The sequence below is a fragment of the Eretmochelys imbricata genome, unplaced genomic scaffold (genome assembly GCF_965152235.1).
Source record: "Eretmochelys imbricata isolate rEreImb1 unplaced genomic scaffold, rEreImb1.hap1 Scaffold_41, whole genome shotgun sequence".
In the NCBI taxonomy this organism is placed as follows: Eukaryota; Metazoa; Chordata; order Testudines; family Cheloniidae; genus Eretmochelys; species Eretmochelys imbricata.
In genome coordinates, this window is record NW_027554353.1 from 2,910 (window position 1) to 23,223 (window position 20,314).

Consider the following 20,314-nt stretch of genomic DNA (forward strand, 5'->3'; position numbering starts at 1 on the left):
TGGTCACCCGATGCGAGAATCACCTAAGACTCCCACGCCAGCCGGCTGCCCGTGCGGGGCGGAGTTAGCACCACTCCGGAGGGATGCCGTACTGGTCGGAAAGACGGAGCCCGGCCGGGCACCCACCGGCGCGATGACCGGTCGGCCCCCGGCCAGAGCACAGGACCCATCACAAGACAGGGGCTGACGCACCGGCGGCTGCCGGCTCGAATCAACCCTCCGGTCTCAAGACAAAGGCGGCAAAAGCGCACGGTAACGGCAGGCGACAGCTACAGGCCCGGCGCAGTTACCAGCCACCAGCGCCTGGGTAATGAAACAGAGCCGAGGGCCGCGGAAACCAAGACGCATTACTGACTCTATGTCCAGCCACCAAAACCCAGGGGCACTGAAAAGCCTGACGAAAAAGCCTCATTAATTACGGCACAGGCGTGTAGCGAATAAACCGATGCGTCGACTCAAGCAGAAGAGGACGGCCGGCCGACGGGTCCCTTTCCGAGACAACCGGCGAGTCGGCCGCCGCACGACCGGGGCCAGAAGAGAAGGAAAGAACTCGCCGGCTCTGCGCAGAACAGAGAGATCCCCAGATCGATGCAAATGAGTCTGAGGAAATCGCCGCATTAATGACTCATCCGATACGATAACGATGACGATAATAAAATCGAGTTTGATGAAGAAACGCTCATGAGTCTTTCTGCCCGACCAGCTCAGAGCTCTAGACCCTACCTAGGAATACAACGCCGGATCTCACCACATCTACTCCGGATCAGAGGGAGTCTGGGCCTGTCCAACGACCTCATGCACACGCCGCTGTATTTATCAGCGAAATAATCAGATAGTACGAAAGACAGCGCTGCTGAGGAGCAGTAAGAAGAGATCGTTTGCTCAGGGAGAGTTGTATTAATTCCGAGGGCTGCGCTGACATGTGCCTGGGAACCCTGCTAACTCTGAGCTCGGTTCGTTAATCGCGAGGTAGCGAAAATACAAAGGTGAGTCAGTGAACAGATATTAACGACCACTAGCCCAATAATAGGGCTGGGCCGGTCCTTACCTCTCCGGGCAGCGCTCCGGGGGGCTGGCCGGCTTGGGTCTGGTCCGACCCAGCCCTGCTGTGGCTTTTCCAGCCAGATCTTCACCACCAGCTGGGTTTCATTTCCCTCCGACTGGGACCAGGATCGCAAAGGGGAACTGGGATCGCAAAGGGGAACCAGGATCGCAAAGGGGAACCGGGCTTCACACCAGATCAGAAACTTCCTCAGACTTCAGAGTAGCAGCCGTGTTAGTCTGTATCCGCAAAAAGAACAGGAGGACTCGTGACACCTTAGGGAGTAACACATTTATTTGAGCGTAAGCTTTCATGGGCTACGGCTCACTGCATCGGATGCTCACGAATGCTCAGCTGTAGCCCATGAAAGCTCATGCTCAAATAAATTGGTTAGTCTCTAAAGTGCCACGAGTCCTGTTCTTTTTCCTCAGACGGTCACTCAAATGTGTCAAGTGCCCTGAGAGGGGAGTGCGGGCTGGTGTTAGATCTGGTGGGGGCTCGGCACCAGGACTCCTGGGTTCTCTCCTGGTGCTGGGAGGGGAGTGGGGTTTACTGATGCTCACCCCATGCTAACCCCATGACACAAACCGTCGGTGGAAAGCGTGAACCGGCTCTGGACGCGCCCATGACCAGTGAGAGCTCGGGGAAGAGGCTGAGACGAAGGGTTGAGGCCTGGCCGGGACTTTCCAGGAGCCGCGTCAACCTTCCCAGGGTGTCACGGAGCGAAAACCTGAGTCTGGTTCCTTTCCAAGGCCCAAGAAAAGGGGAACACAAATTCCACTGGCTCCGTCCTAGGGTCATAATGGGAGCCCTGGCCAAAATCAGGGCCCCGTCGCGCCGGGCGCTGCACAGACTCTGGCCCGGATCAGGGCCCCGTCGCGCCGGGTGCTGCACAGACTCTGGCCCGGATCAGGGCCCCCGTCGCGCCGGGCGCTGCACAGACTCTGGACGGGATCAGGGCCCCGTCATGACGGTCGCTGCACAGACCCCGGCTGAGATCAGGGCCCCGTCGCGCCGGGCGCTGCACAGACTCTGGCCGGGATCAGGGCCCCGTCATGCCAGGTGCTGCACAGACTCTGGCCCGGATCAGGGCCCCGTCGCGCCGGGTGCTGCACAGACTCTGGCCGGGATCAGGGCCCCGTCATGCCGGGCGCTGCACAGACTCTGGCCGGGATCAGGGCCCCGTCGCGCCGGGTGCTGCACAGACTCTGGCCCGGATCAGGGCCCCGTCGCACCAGGTGCTGCACAGACTCTGGCCGGAATCAGGGCCCCGTCATGCCAGGTGCTGCACAGACTCTGGCCCGGATCAGGGCCCCGTCGCGCCGGGCGCTGCACAGACTCTGGACGGGATCAGGGGCCCCGTCGCGCCGGGCGCTGCACAGACTCTGGCCGGGATCAGGGGCCCCGTCGCGCCGGGCGCTGCACAGACTCTGGCCGGGATCAGGGCCCCGTCGCGCCGGGTGCTGCACAGACTCTGGCCGGGATCAGGGCCCCGTCGCACCAGGTGCTGCACAGACCCCGGCTGAGATCAGGGCCCCGTCGCGCCGGGTGCTGCGCAGACTCTGGCCCGGATCAGGGCCCCGTCGCGCCGGGTGCTGCGCAGACTCTGGCCCGGATCAGGGCCCCGTCATGCCGGGTGCTGCGCAGACTCTGGCCCGGATCAGGGCCCCGTCGCGCCGGGCGCTGCACAGACTCTGGCCCGGATCAGGGCCCCGTCGCGCCGGGCGCTGCACAGACTCTGGCCGAGATCAGGGCCCCGTCATGCCAGGTGCTGCACAGACTCTGGCCCGGATCAGGGCCCCGTCGCGCCGGGTGCTGCACAGACTCTGGCCCGGATCAGGGCCCCGTCACGCCGGGCGCTGCACAGACTCTGGCCCGGATCAGGGCCCCGTCGCGCCGGGTGCTGCGCAGACTCTGGCCGGGATCAGGGCCCCGTCGCGCCGGGTGCTGCACAGACTCTGGCCGGGATCAGGGCCCTGTCATGCCGGGTGCTGCACAGACTCAGGCCCGGATCAGGGCCCCGTCGCGCCGGGTGCTGCACAGACTCTGGCCGGGATCAGGGCCCCGTCGCGCCAGGTGCTGCACAGACTCTGGCCGGGATCAGGGCCCTGTCATGCCGGGCGCTGCACAGACTCTGGCCCGGATCAGGGCCCCGTCGCGCCGGGTGCTGCACAGACTCTGGCCGGGATCAGGGCCCCGTCGCGCCGGGTGCTGCACAGACTCTGGCCGGGATCAGGGCCCCATCGCGCCGGGCGCTGCACAGACTCTGGCCCGGATCAGGGCCCCGTCGCGCCGGGCGCTGCACAGACTCTGGCCCGGATCAGGGCCCCGTCGCGCCGGGTGCTGCACAGACTCTGGCCCGGATCAGGGCCCCGTCGCGCCGGGCGCTGCACAGACTCTGGCCGAGATCAGGGCCCCGTCATGCCAGGTGCTGCACAGACTCTGGCCCGGATCAGGGCCCCGTCGCGCCGGGTGCTGCACAGACTCTGGCCCGGATCAGGGCCCCCGTCGCGCCGGGTGCTGCGCAGACTCTGGCCGGGATCAGGGCCCCGTCGCGCCGGGTGCTGCACAGACTCTGGCCGGGATCAGGGCCCTGTCATGCCGGGTGCTGCACAGACTCAGGCCCGGATCAGGGCCCCGTCGCGCCGGGTGCTGCACAGACTCTGGCCGGGATCAGGGCCCCGTCGCGCCAGGTGCTGCACAGACTCTGGCCGGGATCAGGGCCCTGTCATGCCGGGCGCTGCACAGACTCTGGCCCGGATCAGGGCCCCGTCGCGCCGGGTGCTGCACAGACTCTGGCCGGGATCAGGGCCCCGTCGCGCCGGGCGCTGCACAGACTCTGGCCGGGATCAGGGCCCCGTCGCGCCGGGCGCTGCACAGACTCTGGCCGGGATCAGGGCCCCGTCGCGCCAGGTGCTGCACAGACTCTGGCCCGGATCAGGGCCCCGTCGCACCGGGCGCTGCACAGACTCTGGCCGGGATCAGGGCCCCGTCGCGCCGGGCGCTGCACAGACTCTGGCCGGGATCAGGGCCCCGTCGCGCCGGGCGCTGCACAGACTCTGGCCGGGATTGCCCCGTCGCGTCCGGGCGCTGCACAGACTCTGGCCGGGATCAGGGGGCCCCGTCGCGCCGGGTGCTGCACAGACTCTGGCCGGGATCAGGGCCCCGTCGCGCCGGGGTGCTGCACAGACTCTGGCCGGGATCAGGGCCCCGTCGCGCCGGGCGCTGCACAGACTCTGGCCCGGATCAGGGCCCCGTCGCGCCGGGTGCTGCACAGACTCTGGCCGGGATCAGGGCCCCGTCGCACCAGGTGCTGCACAGACTCTGGCCCTGGATCAGGGCCCCGTCGCGCCGGGCGCTGCACAGACTCTGGCCCGGATCAGGGCCCCGTCGCGCCGGGCGCTGCACAGACTCTGGCCGGGATCAGGGCCCCGTCGCGCCGGGTGCTGCACAGACTCTGGCCCGGATCAGGGCCCCGTCGCGCCGGGTGCTGCACAGACTCTGGCCCGGATCAGGGCCCCGTCGCGCCGGGCGCTGCACAGACTCTGGCCCGGATCAGGGCCCCGTCGCGCCGGGCGCTGCACAGACCCCGGCTGAGATCAGGGCCCCGTCGCGCCAGGTGCTGCACAGACTCTGGCCGGATCAGGGCCCCGTCATGCCGGGTGCTGCGCAGACTCTGGCCCGGATCAGGGCCCCGTCGCGCCGGGTGCTGCACAGACTCTGGCCGGGATCAGGGCCCCGTCGCGCCGGGCGCTGCACAGACTCTGGCCCGGATCAGGGCCCCGTCGCACCAGGTGCTGCACAGACTCTGGCCCGGATCAGGGCCCCGTCGCGCCGGGCGCTGCACAGACTCTGGCCCGGATCAGGGCCCCGTCGCGCCGGGCGCTGCACAGACTCTGGCCGGGATCAGGGCCCCGTCGCGCCGGGTGCTGCACAGACTCTGGCCCGGATCAGGGCCCTGTCGCGCCGGGCGCTGCACAGACTCTGGCCCGGATCAGGGCCCCGTCGCGCCGGGCGCTGCACAGACTCTGGCCCGGATCAGGGCCCCCGTCGCGCCGGGCGCTGCACAGACCCCGGCTGAGATCAGGGCCCCGTCGCGCCAGGTGCTGCACAGACTCTGGCCCGGATCAGGGCCCCGTCACGCCGGGCGCTGCACAGACTCTGGCCGGGATCAGGGCCCCGTCGCGCCAGGCGCTGCACAGACTCTGGCCGGGATCAGGGCCCCGTCGCGCCGGGCGCTGCACAGACTCTGGCCGGGATCAGGGCCCCGTCGCGCCAGGTGCTGCACAGACTCTGGCCCGGATCAGGGCCCCGTCGCGCCGGGTGCTGCACAGACTCTGGCCGGGATCAGGGCCCCGTCGCACCAGGTGCTGCACAGACTCTGGCCGGGATCAGGGCCCCGTCGCGCCGGGTGCTGCACAGACTCTGGCCGGGATCAGGGCCCCGTCGCGCCGGGTGCTGCACAGACTCTGGCCGGGATCAGGGCCCCGTCGCGCCGGGTGCTGCACAGACTCTGGCCGGGATCAGGGCCCCGTCGCGCCGGGCGCTGCACAGACTCTGGCCCGGATCAGGGGCCCCGTCGCACCAGGTGCTGCACAGACTCTGGCCCGGATCAGGGCCCCGTCGCGCCGGGCGCTGCACAGACTCTGGCCCGGATCAGGGCCCCGTCGCGCCGGCGCTGCACAGACTCTGGCCGGGATCAGGGCCCCGTCGCGCCGGGTGCTGCACAGACTCTGGCCCGGATCAGGGCCCCGTCGCGCCGGGTGCTGCACAGACTCTGGCCCGGATCAGGGCCCCGTCGCGCCGGGCGCTGCACAGACTCTGGCCCGGATCAGGGCCCCGTCGCGCCGGGCGCTGCACAGACCCCGGCTGAGATCAGGGCCCCGTCGCGCCAGGTGCTGCACAGACTCTGGCCCGGATCAGGGCCCCGTCATGCCGGGTGCTGCGCAGACTCTGGCCCGGATCAGGGCCCCGTCGCGCCGGTGCTGCACAGACTCTGGCCGGGATCAGGGCCCCGTCGCGCCGGGCGCTGCACAGACTCTGGCCCGGATCAGGGCCCCGTCGCACCAGGTGCTGCACAGACTCTGGCCCGGATCAGGGCCCCGTCGCGCCGGGCGCTGCACAGACTCTGGCCCGGATCAGGGCCCCGTCGCGCCGGGCGCTGCACAGACTCTGGCCCGGATCAGGGCCCCGTCGCGCCGGGCGCTGCACAGACTCTGGCCCGGATCAGGGCCCCGTCGCGCCGGGCGCTGCACAGACTCTGGCCCGGATCAGGGCCCCGTCGCGCCGGGCGCTGCACAGACCCGGCTGAGATCAGGGCCCCGTCGCGCCAGGTGCTGCACAGACTCTGGCCCGGATCAGGGCCCCGTCACGCCGGGTGCTGCGCAGACTCTGGCCCGGATCAGGGCCCCGTCACGCCGGGTGCTGCGCAGACTCTGGCCCGGATCAGGGCCCCGTCGCGCCGGGTGCTGCACAGACTCTGGCCGGGATCAGGGCCCCGTCGCACCAGGTGCTGCACAGACTCTGGCCGGGATCAGGGCCCCGTCGCGCCGGGTGCTGCACAGACTCTGGCCGGGATCAGGGCCCCATCGCGCCGGGCGCTGCACAGACTCTGGCCCGGATCAGGGCCCCGTCGCGCCGGGCGCTGCACAGACTCTGGCCCGGATCAGGGCCCCGTCGCGCCGGGTGCTGCACAGCCTCTGGCCCGGATCAGGGCCCCGTCGCGCCGGGTGCTGCACAGACTCTGGCCGGGATCAGGGCCCCGTCGTGTCGGGCGCTGCGCAGACTCTGGCCGGGATCAGGGCCCCGTCGCGCCGGGTGCTGCGCAGACTCTGGCCGGGATCAGGGCCCCGTCGCGCCGGGCGCTGCACAGACTCTGGCCGGGATCAGGGCCCCGTCGCACCAGGTGCTGCCCAGACTCTGGCCGGGATCAGGGCCCCGTCGCGCCGGGTGCTGCACAGACTCTGGCCGGGATCAGGGCCCCGTCGCGCCGGGCGCTGCACAGACTCTGGCCGGGATCAGGGCCCCGTCGCGCCGGGTGCTGCACAGACTCTGGCCCGGATCAGGGCCCCGTCGCGCCGGGCGCTGCACAGACTCTGGCCGGGATCAGGGCCCCGTCGCGCCGGGTGCTGCACAGACTCTGGCCCGGATCAGGGCCCCGTCGCGCCGGGTGCTGCACAGACTCTGGACGGGATCAGGGCCCCGTCGCGCCGGGCGCTGCACAGACTCTGGCCCGGATCAGGGCCCCGTCGCGCCGGGCGCTGCACAGACTCTGGCCCGGATCAGGGCCCCGTCGCGCCGGGCGCTGCACAGACTCTGGCCGGGATCAGGGCCCCGTCGCACCAGGTGCTGCACAGACTCTGGCCGGGATCAGGGCCCCGTCATGCCAGGTGCTGCACAGACTCTGGCCCGGATCAGGGCCCCGTCGCGCCGGGTGCTGCACAGACTCTGGCCGGAATCAGGGCCCCGTCGCGCCGGGCGCTGCACAGACTCTGGCGGGATCAGGGCCCCGTCGCGCCGGGCGCTGCACAGACTCTGGCCCGGATCAGGGCCCCATCATGCCAGGTGCTGCACAGACTCTGGCCCGGATCAGGGCCCCGTCGCGCCGGGTGCTGCACAGACTCTGGCCCGGATCAGGGCCCCATCATGCCAGGTGCTGCACAGACTCTGGCCCGGATCAGGGCCCCGTCGCGCCGGGTGCTGCACAGACTCTGGCCGGGATCAGGGCCCCCGTCGCACCAGGTGCTGCACAGACCCCGGCTGAGATCAGGGCCCCGTCGCGCCGGGCGCTGCACAGACTCTGGCCCGGATCAGGGCCCCGTCGCGCCGGGCGCTGCACAGACTCTGGCCGGGATCAGGGGCCCCGTCGCGCCGGGCGCTGCACAGACTCTGGCCGGGATCAGGGCCCCGTCGCGCCGGGCGCTGCACAGACTCTGGCCCGGATCAGGGCCCCGTCGCGCCGGGCGCTGCACAGACTCTGGGCCCGGATCAGGGCCCCGTCGCGCCGGGCGCTGCACAGCCTCTGGCCGGGATCAGGGCCCCGTCGCGCCGGGTGCTGCACAGACTCTGGCCGGGATCAGGGCCCTGTCATGCCGGGCGCTGCACAGACTCTGGCCCGGATCAGGGCCCCGTCGCACCAGGTGCTGCACAGACTCTGGCCCGGATCAGGGCCCCGTCGCGCCGGGCGCTGCACAGACTCTGGCCCGGATCAGGGCCCCGTCGCGCCGGGCGCTGCACAGACTCTGGCCCGGATCAGGGCCCCGTCGCGCCGGGTGCTGCACAGACTCTGGCCCGGATCAGGGCCCCGTCGCGCCGGGTGCTGCACAGACTCTGGCCCGGATCAGGGCCCCGTCGCGCCGGGCGCTGCACAGACTCTGGCCCGGATCAGGGCCCCGTCGCGCCGGGCGCTGCACAGACTCTGGCCCGGATCAGGGCCCCGTCGCGCCGGGTGCTGCACAGACTCTGGCCCGGATCAGGGCCCCGTCGCGCCGGGTGCTGCACAGACTCTGGCCGGGATCAGGGCCCCGTCGCGGCCGGGCGCTGCACAGACTCTGGCCCGGATCAGGGCCCCGTCGCGCCGGGCGCTGCACAGACTCTGGCCGGGATCAGGGCCCCGTCGTGCCGGGTGCTGCACAGACTCTGGCCCGGATCAGGGCCCCATCGCGCCGGGCGCTGCACAGACTCTGGCCGAATCAGGGCCCCGTCGCGCCGGGCGCTGCACAGACTCTGGCCGGGATCAGGGCCCCGTCGCGCCGGGTGCTGCACAGACTCTGGACGGGATCAGGGCCCCGTCATGCCAGGTGCTGCGCAGACTCTGGCCGGGATCAGGGCCCCGTCGCGCCGGGCGCTGCACAGACTCTGGCCGGGATCAGGGCCCCGTCGCGCCGGGCGCTGCACAGACTCTGGCCTGGATCAGGGCCCCGTCGCACCAGGTGCTGCACAGACTCTGGCCGGGATCAGGGCCCCGTCGCGCCGGGCGCTGCACAGACTCTGGCCGGGGATCAGGGGCCCCGTCGCGCCGGGTGCTGCACAGACTCTGGCCCGGATCAGGGCCCCGTCGCGCCGGGTGCTGCACAGACTCTGGCCCGGATCAGGGCCCCCGTCGCGCCGGGCGCTGCACAGACTCTGGCCCGGATCAGGGCCCCCGTCGCGCCGGGCGCTGCACAGACTCTGGCCGGGATCAGGGCCCCGTCGCGCCGGGCGCTGCACAGACTCTGGCCGGGGATCAGGGCCCCGTCGCGCCGGGCGCTGCAACAGACTCTGGCCGGGATCAGGGCCCCGTCGCGCCGGGTGCTGCACAGACTCTGGCCCGGATCAGGGCCCCGTCGCGCCGGGCGCTGCACAGACTCTGGCCGGGATCAGGGCTCCGTCGCGCCGGGTGCTGCACAGACTCTGGCCCGGATGAGGGCCCCGTCGCGCCGGGCGCTGCACAGACTCTGGCCCGGATCAGGGCCCCGTCGCGCCGGGTGCTGCACAGACTCTGGCCCGGATCAGGGCCCCGTCGCGCCGGGTGCTGCACAGACTCTGGCCCGGATCAGGGCCCCCGTCGCGCCGGGCGCTGCACAGACTCTGGCCCGGATCAGGGCCCCGTCGCGCCGGGTGCTGCAACAGACTCTGGCCCGGATGAGGGCCCCGTCGCGCCGGGCGCTGCCACAGCCTCTGGCCCGGATCAGGGCCCCGTCGCGCCGGGCGCTGCACAGACTCTGGCCCGGATTCAGGGCCCCGTCATGCCAGGTGCTGCACAGACTCTGGCCCGGATGAGGGCCCCGTCGCGCCGGGCGCTGCACAGACTCTGGCCCGGATCAGGGCCCCGTCGCGCCGGGTGCTGCACAGACTCTGGCCCGGATCAGGGCCCCGTCGCGCCGGGCGCTGCACAGACTCTGGCCCGGATCAGGGCCCCGTCACGCCGGGCGCTGCGCAGACTCTGGCCCGGATCAGGGCCCCCGTCGCGCCGGGCGCTATCAGGGCCCCGTCGCGCCGGGCGCTGCACAGCCTCTGGCCCGGATCAGGGCCCCGTCGCGCCGGGCGCTGCGCAGACTCTGGCCGGGATCAGGGCCCCGTCGCGCCGGGCGCTGCGCAGACTCTGGCCCGGATCAGGGCCCCGTCGCGCCGGGGTGTGACTCAGTGAGAGCTGGTCCCCTGAAGGCCAGGAGCTCGCAGTCTCACTAGACACAGGAAGGATCATTATCCCCACTTGGGGAAACTGAGGCAGGGAGTGATTCCGTGATTGGCCCAAAGTCCCAAAGACAGTCTGCGGCCGAGCTGGGGAGAGAACCCAGGTGTCCTGGCTCCCAGCCCCCCCCCGCTCCAACCCAGCTGCCCCTCCCCTCCCCCAGCTGGGGAGAGAACCCAGGCGTCCGGGTGCCCCGCCCTCCCCCCGTTGAGGGCTGCGTTGGGGGAGGGGCGCCCCGGAGGGTCTTTGCAGCAGCGCCTCCTGCCGGCCCGCCCCCCGCAACCAGGCCCCGCAGCGGCGTCGGCTTCCTGCCCGCGGATTGCAGCCGGGTCAGGGCCGCACCCCGCCCGGCCGAGCCGCGGGGCCCTTGGCCGCCCCCCCGCCCCGGGCATGGGGCGCTGGAGGTTTCCTTCTGCAGCCCTGGCGAGCTGCGGGGTCGCGCGCTCCGGTGAGTGGGCGGGGGCGGCGGGGGGGGGGCCCGTTGCAAACAGCTGCTGGGCTGCAAACCTGCGGGGGGGGGGGTTGCAAAGCCTCTCCCCCCCCCCGGCTGGGTCGCAACTTTTGCAGCGCGGGGGAGGCCCCCACCCCGGGCCGGGGGTGACTCTGGCTGCACGTGCCCCGCTCGCAGCGGGGGGGGGGCGGCTTTGCGAGCGCGCGGGCTGTTGCGTTTGCGGCAGGGGGCGCGTGCGGCCCTTTGCGGGGCCCCTGCGGGCGCTTGTGCGGAGCGGCCACCGCCAGGGGTTTTGCTGCAGCCGCAGCCTTGACGCCTTGACGACCGGGGGGGCGGGGGGGGCTGTTGCCTTGGCCGCTTTGGGAGCGGGACCCCCCCCGACTTGGCAGCGGTCCCAATGGCAGGTTCACGGCGGCGGGGACCCCCCGGCAGGCGGCCTGCGGCTGGCCGGGGTCCCCCGCTGCCTCTGCAACCCCGCCGCTGAGGTGGAGGGTCGCGGCACCCCCACTTAGCGAGCGGCCGGCCGCGGGGAGCCCCGGGGGGGGGGCCGGGCGGCCGCGGGGAGCCCCGGGGGGGGGGGCCGGGCGGCCGCGGGGAGCCCCGGGGGGGGGGGCCGGGCGGCCGCGGGGAGCCCCGGGGGGGCCGGGCGAGCGGGCGGCCGGGGGGAGCGCCGGGGGGACCGGGGGGGGCCGGGCGAGCGGCCGGCCGCGGGGAGCCCCGGGGGGGGGCCGGGCGGCCGCGGGGAGCCCCGGGGGGGCCGGGCGAGCGGGCGGCCGGGGGGAGCGCCGGGGGGACCGGGGGGAGCCCCGGGGGGGCCGGGCGAGCGGGCGGCCGGGGGGAGCCCCGGGGGGGCCGGGCGAGCGGGCGGCTGGGGGGAGCGCCGGGGGGACCGGGGGGGGCCGGGCGAGCGGGCGGCCGGGGGGAGCCCCGGGGGGGGCCGGGCGAGCGGGCGGCCGGGGGGAGCCCCGGGGGGACCGGGGGGGGCCGGGCGAGCGGCCGGCCGCGGGGAGCCCCGGGGGGGGGCCGGGCGGCCGGGGGGAGCCCCGGGGGGGGGCCGGGCGGCCGGGGGGAGCCCCGGGGGGGCCGGGCGAGCGGGCGGCCGGGGGGGGCCGGGCGAGCGGGCGGCCGGGGGGAACGCCGGGGGGACCGGGGGGGGGCCGGGCGAGCAGCCGGGCGGGCGAGCGGGCGGGGCCGGGCGGGCGAGCGGGCGGCCGGGGGGAGCGCCGGGGGGACCGGGGGGAGCGCCGGGGGGGCCGGGCGAGCGGGCGGCCGGGGGGAGCCCCGGGGGGGGCCGGGGGGAGCCCCGGGCGGGGGGAGCCCCGGGGGGGGCCGGCCGCCCGCCCCGCCGGGTTCCAGCTGGTGCACTGGAGACTTCCCAGTTGCAGCTCCGGGGGCAGCTGCAGTTGCCCCAGGGCGGCGGGTGCCCGTTGTCCTTGGTGCCTTCGAGCCTTTCCCGTCCCGCAGCGGCCCCCCGCGCGGGGCCTGGCCTCGTCCTTCCCGCTGCCCCGGCAGCCCGTGCCGCCGCTGGCCCAGACGCTGGAGCGGTACCTGCGCTCGCTGGAGGTGCTGGTCACGCCCGAGGAGCTGGAGGAAAACCCGGCAGCTGGTGCAGGAGTTCGGGGCGCCCGGCGGGGAGGGGGAGCGGCTGCAGGCCCAGCTGGAGCGCAGAGCCGCCCGCATGGAGAACTGGGTAGAGCTGGGGGGAACCCAGGCGTCCGGGGCTTGGGGAGCTGGGCGGGGAACCCAGGAGTCCTGGGCAGGGCTGGAGCAGGCAGAACCCAGGAGTTTGGGGGGAGGGGTGAAAGGTGGGGGAACCCAGGAGTCCTGTGAGGGTCCCTGGAGCTTTTTGCGGGGAACATGGGGGGACGGTGGGAACGCCGGCATCCGGGGCAGGAGACCCAGGTGGAAGGGGATGGGAGGGACCTGGCTGGGACGGCTGTCCCGGGACAGCGCTCCTGGTGGTGATGCTGCTCAGCCCCATCAGTGCAATGAGGTTGTGCCAGGTCTCAGCCTGGGGGGGGAAGAGCTACAGGGGGGAGCTCAGGTCAAAGGCCCCATGACCCCAGCCCCGATTCTAACCCTGGTCTGTCCTCCCCGCCCCCCACCCCCAGCTCTCGGATTGGTGGGTGCAGAGCGCGTATCTGGAGAGCCGCTTACCCCCTCACCGTCCACTCCAGCCCGGCCGTCGTGCTCCCCAAACAGGACTACAGCGACTGGAGGGGGCAGCTCCGGTGGGTTATCGGGAGGGCGGAGCCCAGGGATGGGCTGGCAGAGGGCTGTGGGTCAGCAGTGAGGGGCACCGGCAGGGGTGGGGGAAGCCCAGGGATGGGCTGGCAGGGGGCTGCGGGTTGGGAGTGAGGGGCACCGGCAGGGTGGGGGAAGCCCAGGGATGGGCTGGCAGGGGGCTGCGGGTTGGGAGTGAGGGGCACGGTGGATCTGTGACTCCCCCCCCGCCCCCCTCCCCCCCAGGTTTGCAGCGAAGCTCATCGCAGGGGTGCTGGATTTCAAGGCTAAGATTGATCAGTAAGTGCCTGACCCCCCCCCCCCCGCATCGGGGGAGGGTTGGGAGAAGGGGGGTTCTATTGGGGGACTAGATATCAGAGTTTGGTGGCAGGGGGAGGGGAGGGGCTATATGGGACCCAGGCGGTAGGGGAGGCTCTTGGGATGAGGGAGGGGGCGATGCGGGTGGGACTGGGGGGGCCCTGGGGGTGAGGGAGGGGGCGATGCGGGGCGGGACTGGGGGGGCTCGGGGTGAGGGGGGGGCGATGCGGGGGAGGGGACTGGGGGGGCCCTGGGGTGTGTGGGAGGGGGCGATGCGGGGTGGGACTGGGGGGGGCCCTGGGGGTGAGGGAGGGGGCGATGCGGGGGCGGGACTGGGGGGTTGCTCTGCCCCGTGTGTCTCACGTACCCCCCCCCCAGGCAGGCTCTGCTGGTGGAGTACCGGGGGGGGGCACCCCCAGTGCATGGCCCAGTACAGCCGCCTCTTCGCCTCCTGCCGCCTGCCCGGCCCCAAGCATGACGGGCTCCTGCTGCCCCCCCCGGGGCGCCGGGCCCCCACTTTCATCACCGTCGTCCGCAACTTCCAGGTACTCCCGGGGCCCCCGACCCGGCCCCCAGAACTGTCCCTGCCCTGGGACCCCCCTGGGAAACGTGCCCCCCAGAGCCCCCTCAAGTGACACCCCCAAGTCCCGCTCTGGCCAGGTATGTCCCCCCCGCACCTCCCCCTCAGAGTCTGGGGTTCCCGGGGTGGGGGCAACTGGGGGGTGTCCACGTAGGGAGTGGGGCTAGCTGACTCCTGAGGGGTTCTGAGCTGTATGTGGGGGAAAGGGGGCGTTTGCAGGGTGTCTGGGTCGGGGCTGGGGGGCTGACCCGACTCCCGGCCCCCAGTTTTTCCAGCTGGAGGTGTACAACAGCGATGGGACCCCCCTCACCGTGGACCCAGCTGCACCTGCAGCTGCAGCGTGTCCGGGGGCTGTCCGTGGAAGACGGACAAGGAGCCGCTGGGGGTGCTGACTGGGGACCACCGGCACACCTGGGGCCAGGCCTACAGCACCCTCATGAGAGGTACGGGGGACCCTTGTGAGGGTATGGGGGTCCTGGGGACCCCAAAAGCTGGGCCAGGCCTGCCGCACCCTCATGAGAGGTGGAGGGGGGGCCCGGGCCTGGGAGACCTGGCTGGGGCTCCAGGTATATCTCCAGATGTAACGGGGGAGGGGGAAAGGAGGCGGGACTTCCTGCTTTGGAAGGGGCTGAAGGGGGACCCCGTCGCCCGGGGGACAGCAGTGAACGGGGTGTAACAAGGGCAGGACCCCAAAGCAGGGAGGATCTGGGTTCAAATCCTGCTTGGGGGAGGGGCTGACCCGTCCGGTGACCCCGCCCCCAGACCGCTGAACCGGGAGTCGGCCCGGTGCATCCAGCGCAGCCTCTTCACCGTCTGCCTCGACGCCCCGGTGCTGAAGGTGTCGGACGAGCGCTACCCCAGCCGCGTCGCCGCCCAGATGCTGCACGGGGGCGGCAGCTACTCCAACAGCGGCAACCGCTGGTTCGACAAGACCCTGCAGGTGAGGCGGGGGCGGGACTTCCTGCTTTGGGAGCTAGGGGGGCGGGACTTCCAGTGTTGGAGTGCTGGGTGGGGGCAGGACTTCCTAATTTCGGGCGCTGAAGAAAACGTAGAGAGGGAGGTGGGATTTCCTAGTTTGGGCTTGCAAGGGTGGGACTGTGTATAGGGAGGTGGGACTTCCTGTTTTGTACAAGTAAAGAGGCGGGACTTCCTGTTTGGGGATTACGGTGGAAGGGGAGAGATGGGATTTCCTGTCTTGTGGACCTGGCCTGACCCTCATGCGCCTTCTTTCTGTCTCTTGTTCCCTGCCCCCAGTTCATTGTAGGGGAGGATGGCGTTTGCGGGGTGCTGTATGAACAGGCCGTGGCCGACGGGGGCCCCCATAGCCACCATCATCGACCATGTCCTCGATTACTGGTAACCCCTAAACTAGGACATTCGGGGTGTCCCCAGACCTGTGACCCCCTGATCAATCCCACAGGGCCAGCCTGGGGAGACCCAATAGAAACAGAGGATTTGTTTATATTAACAGAGGATTTGTTTATAGGGGGCTCCCTATAAAGCAGCCCCCGAATATTCTTCTGAATTAGGGATTCTCTTATAATGGAGAGAAGGAGGAGATTTGGGGGTTTCATCTCCCCACAAGGCAGTACCCCAACTGTGCCAATGTTGGGGCTCCCCAAGATGGGGTGAGGGGGTTCACCCTTCCCTATGGGGTGGCATTCCCTGTACCCCAAATTACCTCTGTGTTGGGGAGCCTCTGAACTGGTGGGGGGGTAATTGGAGGTCCAGTCTCAGGGAGCAGCAGCCCCAGATCCCCCATTTTGTCCTGCAGTGGGAGGATCCCAAAATGGGAAGCATGTGGGGGGGAGGTGGAATTGGGGTGAGAGATCCCTGTACCACCTCTGTGGGGCTGGAGTAGACTGGTGAGCGCATGGAGTGGAACTTCCTGTTTTGGGAATGGGAAAGGGGCGGGACTTCCTGCCTGGGGGGTGGGGAAAGGGGCGGGACTGTCTGCCTTGGGAAGGGAGGGAAGTTGTGGGGGGGGGAGGGCAGAATATGCTACTTGGGGAGGCTGTTTTTGGGGTGCAGTGTTGTGCCCCCAGCATGGTGATTTTGGGGGGATCCTCCCGTCTGACCCTGGGGTCTCCGCAGCAAGGACCCCGACACGGCGCGCGCCCCCATGACGCCCCTGCCCCTGCCCCCCAAGCTGTATTTCTACATCACCCCCGAGATCCAGTGGGACATCGAGCGAGCCAAACAGAACCTGGACATGTGAGAGCCGGGGGGCCCGGTGCGGGGAGAGGATGGGGGTTCACAGGGGGAGGGGAAAGTTGGGGAGCGGCGGGGGGCTATTGGGGAGCAGGGGGTCAGGATGGGGCAGAGGGGTGGGGAGGGTGTATTGGGGGGGCGGAGGGTCCCAGCCCCCCATCTAACATCTCTCTCCCCCCAGCCTGATCACGGACCTGGACATCAGCTGTTTCACCTACCGGGGGTTCGGGCAGGGGCTCCCCAAGCGCTGGGGGCTGCGCCCCGACTCCCTCTTCCAGGTGGCGCTGCAGCTGGCCTACTACAGGTGAGGGGGCCGGGGGGCCGGGCAGGAGGGGCTGGGGGCTGGGCGGGAGGGGCCCCGGGGCTGGGGGTAGGGGCCGGGGGGCTGGGGGCCTGGGCGGGAGGGGCCCCGGGGGACCAGGCTGGGGAGGGCGTGGGGGGCGGGGCCGTGTGGGGCTGACCCCCGTCTCCCCCCAGGACCCACGGCTCGCTCTGTGCCACCAGCGAGGTGGTGTCCCCTGCGGCGCTTCCACCAGGGCCGGGGACGGACGCCGTGCGCCCCGCGGCCCCCCCGGTGCTGGGCCTGGCACGGGCCATGGACACGCCCCACGGCCAGGTAACCCCCCCGCGGCCCCCCCCGTCCCCTCCCCGCGGCCCCCCCGGTGCTGGGCCTGGCGCGGGCCATGGACACGCCCCACGGCCAGGTAACCGGCCCCCCCCGCGCCCCCCCGGTGCTGGGCCTGGCGCGGGCCATGGATACGCCCCACAGCCAGGTAACCCCCCCGCGGCCCCCCCCGCCCCCCTCCCCGCGGCCCCCCCGGTGCTGGGCCTGGCGCGGGGCCATGGACACGCCCCACAGCCAGGTAACCCCCCCGCGGCCCCCCCCGCGGCCCCCCCGGTGCTGGGCCTGGCGCGGGCCATGGACACGCCCCACGGCCAGGTAACCGGCCCCCCCCGCGCCCCCCCGGTGCTGGGCCTGGCGCGGGCCATGGACACACCCCACGGCCAGGTAACCGGCCCCCCCCGGCGCCCCCCCCCGGTGCTGGGCCTGGCGCGGGCCATGGACACGCCCCACGGCCAGGAAACCGGCCCCCCCCCGCGCCCCCCGCGCCCCCCCAGTGCTGGGCCTGGCGCGGGCCATGGACACGCCCCACGGCCAGGAAACCGGCCCCCCCCCGCGCCCCCCCCAGTGCTGGGCCTGGCGCGGGCCATGGACACGCCCCACGGCCAGGTAACCGGCCCCCCCTCTGCCCCCCCTGGCGCCCCCCCGGTGCTGGGCCTGGCGCAGGCCATGGACACGCCCCATGGCCAGGTAACCGGCCCCCCCTGCCCCCCCCCGCGCCCCCCCCACGGGCCCCCCAGTGCTGGGCCTGGCGCGGGCCATGGACACGCCCCACGGCCAGGTAACCGGCTCCCCCCTGCCCCCCCCGCGCCCTCCCCCCCGCGGCCCCCCCAGTGCTGGGCCTGGCGCGGGCCATGGACACGCACCACAGCCAGGTAACCGGCCCCCCCTGCGCCCCCCCTGCGCCCCCCCCGCGGCCCCCCCCCGGTGCTGGGTCTGGCGCGGGACATGGACACGCACCACGGCCCAGGTAACCGGCCCCCCCTTGCGCCCCCCGCGGCCCCCCCCGCGACCCCCCCGGTGCTGCACCTGCGCGGGCCATGGACGCGCCCCACGGCCCGGTAACCGGCCCCCCCACGGCCCCCCTGGTGCTGCACCTGGCGCAGGCCATGGACGCGCCCCACGGCCAGGTAACCGGTCCCCCCTGCCCTCCCCGCAGCCCCTCCGGTGCTGCACCTGTGCGGGCCATGGACGCGCCCCACGGCCAGGTAACCGGCCCCCCCTGCCCCCCCCGCCAGCCCCCCCGGTGCTGCGCCTGGCGCGGGCCATGGACGCGCCCCACGGCCAGGTAACCGGCCCCCCTCGCCTCCCCCGCGGCCCCCCCGATGCTGCACCTGGCGCGGGCCATGGACACGCCCCGCAGACAGGTAACTGGCCCCCCCACGTCCCACCCCCGTGTCCCACAGCCAGGTAACCAGCCCCCCACAACCCACCCACTGCCCTCCCACGGAGCCCCACAGGCAGGTATCCTGTCCCCCCCCACGGCCACCCCTGTGTTCCGCACCTTGCACGAGTCCCCCCACCCTGCAGTTTCCCACACACCCTGCTCGTACCCCTGGCCCCCAGCACCCCCCATTCTGACCTGGCTCCCCCGGCCCCCAGGACGAGGAGACGCTGTCCCTGCTGCAGGCGGCCGTGGAATCTCAGAGCGCCAGGACCCGAACAGGTGAGACAAATCCCCATCCCCCGCAGGGCTGGGACCCCGGCGTCCGGGCTGGGACCCTCTCCCCAGGTGGTGGGAGGCGGGAGGCCGGGACCCAGGCGTCCGGGCTGTGACCCTCTCCCCCCCAGGTGCTGGCCGGGCAGGGCATCGACCGGCACCTGCTGGGCTGAAGCTGGCGGCCATCGGGGACGGGCAGCGGCTGCCGGGGATCTTCATGGACACGGCCTACGCCATCGCCACGCACTGCCGGCTGCTCACCGGGCAGGTACGGCCCCCCGGCGCCCCCCACGAACCCCTTGCGGCGCCCCCCCAACGAACCCCTCACCCGCCCCCCGGTGCCCCTACGCCATCGCCACGCACTGCCGGCTGTTCACCGGCCAGGTTCGGCCCCATAGCGCCCACCGACTGACCCCTGCCCATGGTGCCCCCCAACTAATCCTCACCCGCCTCACAGTGCCCCCTAACTAACTCTTACCCACCCCACAGCGCCCCTACGCCATCACCACGTGCTACCTGCTGGTTACCAGGCAGGTCTGTATCCCCCCCTGCCCCCCAGCTACCCCCCCTGCCCCCCAGCTACCCCCTGTGCTGGTGCCATCCACCGATGGCTGCTCACCAGGCAGCTGTGGGCCCCTGCCCCCCAGGTGTGGGGGGGGAGTCCCTTCACCGGGGGCTGCGGTGGGCTCATCCTGCCCCCTCACTGGAGGTCATCGGCGGTGGGGGTTCAGGTTTGGGTGCGGGCAGGGGAGGGGACTTGGGGTGGCCGCCCCCTCACCCCGCTCTCCGCCCCGCCACCCCCCAGGTGTCTTCGCGCTCTGACTGCCTGATGGTCTACGGGCCGCAGGTGCCGGACGGCTACGGGGTCTGCTACAACCCGCTGGACGCCCACGTCAACTTCGCCATCACGGCCTTCAACTGCTGCCACGAGACCCACGCCCGGCGCCTGGCCCGCGCCCTGCACCGGGTCCTGGACCAGCTGGCCCGCCTGCTGGGGGAGAGCCCGGGGGGCGGGGATGTGGAGGGGCAGCCCTGACGGCCCCCGCCACGCGCTCCTCTGCAGCCCCTTACCCACCCCCCTCTGCCCCTGTTACCCAACATCCCCTTCTGTGCCCACTCCCCTCCTTACCCACAATCCCCTGCTGTGCCCGCTCCCCTCCTTACCCAGAGTTCCCTCTGGGCGGGGGCAGCATCCCCCTTCACCCAGGCAAGGGGGAGACAAATCTAACTTATTTTCTGACGACGGAAAATGAATAAAAATCATGGTGCCATTTGTAGCTTTGTGGTGTCAGCTCTGAGTGTGGGACCCCCCCGAATGCCCCCTTCTGTCACGGGGTCCCCGGGCGATGCTCTGGACCTGCTCCCCATGAAGCCAGGCAGGACTCTGGGGCAGTCCCCTCTCGAGGAGCAGCCTGTCCCCAGGACACACAGCTCCCCCGGCTTCCACCTTCCTGGGTCTGACCTCGGAGCATTCAGCCTCCTCTGCCCCTCCCTGCGCTTCCCCCAGCGAGTCCGCCCAGGCGGGGTCCTGGGGCGGCCAGAGGGTCCTGCCCCCCAACTCCGCAGACAGACGTGACTCTCAGCCAGCCAGTAAAACAGAAGGTTTATTAGACGACAGGAACATGGTCTAACACAGAGCTTGTAGGTGCAGAGAACTGGACCCCTCAGCTGGGTCCATTTTGGGGGGCAGTGAGCCAGACAACCCCGTCTGCCCTTCACTCCTCATCCCCAGCCAGCCCCAAACTGAAACTCCCTCCAGCCCAGCCCTGCTCTGGGCTTTGTCCCTTTCCCGGGCCAGGAGGGCACCGGATTCCTTTGTTCTCCAACCCTTTAGCTCTCACCTGGCAGGGGGGAAGGGCCCAGGCCATCAGTTGCCAGGAAACAGGGTGTCGGCCATTCTCTGTGTCCAGACCCCTGCCCACACCTGCCCTGTAGGGCTCTGCAACGATCATACACCCTTACCCTATCCCCTAGATACTTAAGAACTGCATAGGGGAAACTGAGGCACCCCCACACTATTCAGAGGAAACATTAA

The 20,314-nt window shown here is 72.0% G+C and overlaps 1 pseudogene across 1 annotated transcript; it reads left to right on the plus strand.

Moving 5' to 3' along the window:
• The first annotated feature begins 445 nt into the window (after window positions 1-445).
• On the plus strand, window positions 446-19,556 carry LOC144258846 (carnitine O-acetyltransferase-like; annotated as a pseudogene). Its single transcript, XR_013344799.1, has 15 exons — window positions 446-504; window positions 10,467-10,662; window positions 12,130-12,355; window positions 12,777-12,896; window positions 13,135-13,188; window positions 13,585-13,751; window positions 14,053-14,235; window positions 14,554-14,726; window positions 15,041-15,142; window positions 15,881-16,000; window positions 16,179-16,301; window positions 16,475-16,613; window positions 18,222-18,392; window positions 18,426-18,547; window positions 19,085-19,556. The product of XR_013344799.1 is annotated as a carnitine O-acetyltransferase-like (transcript).
• Window positions 19,557-20,314: the final 758 nt, after the last annotated feature.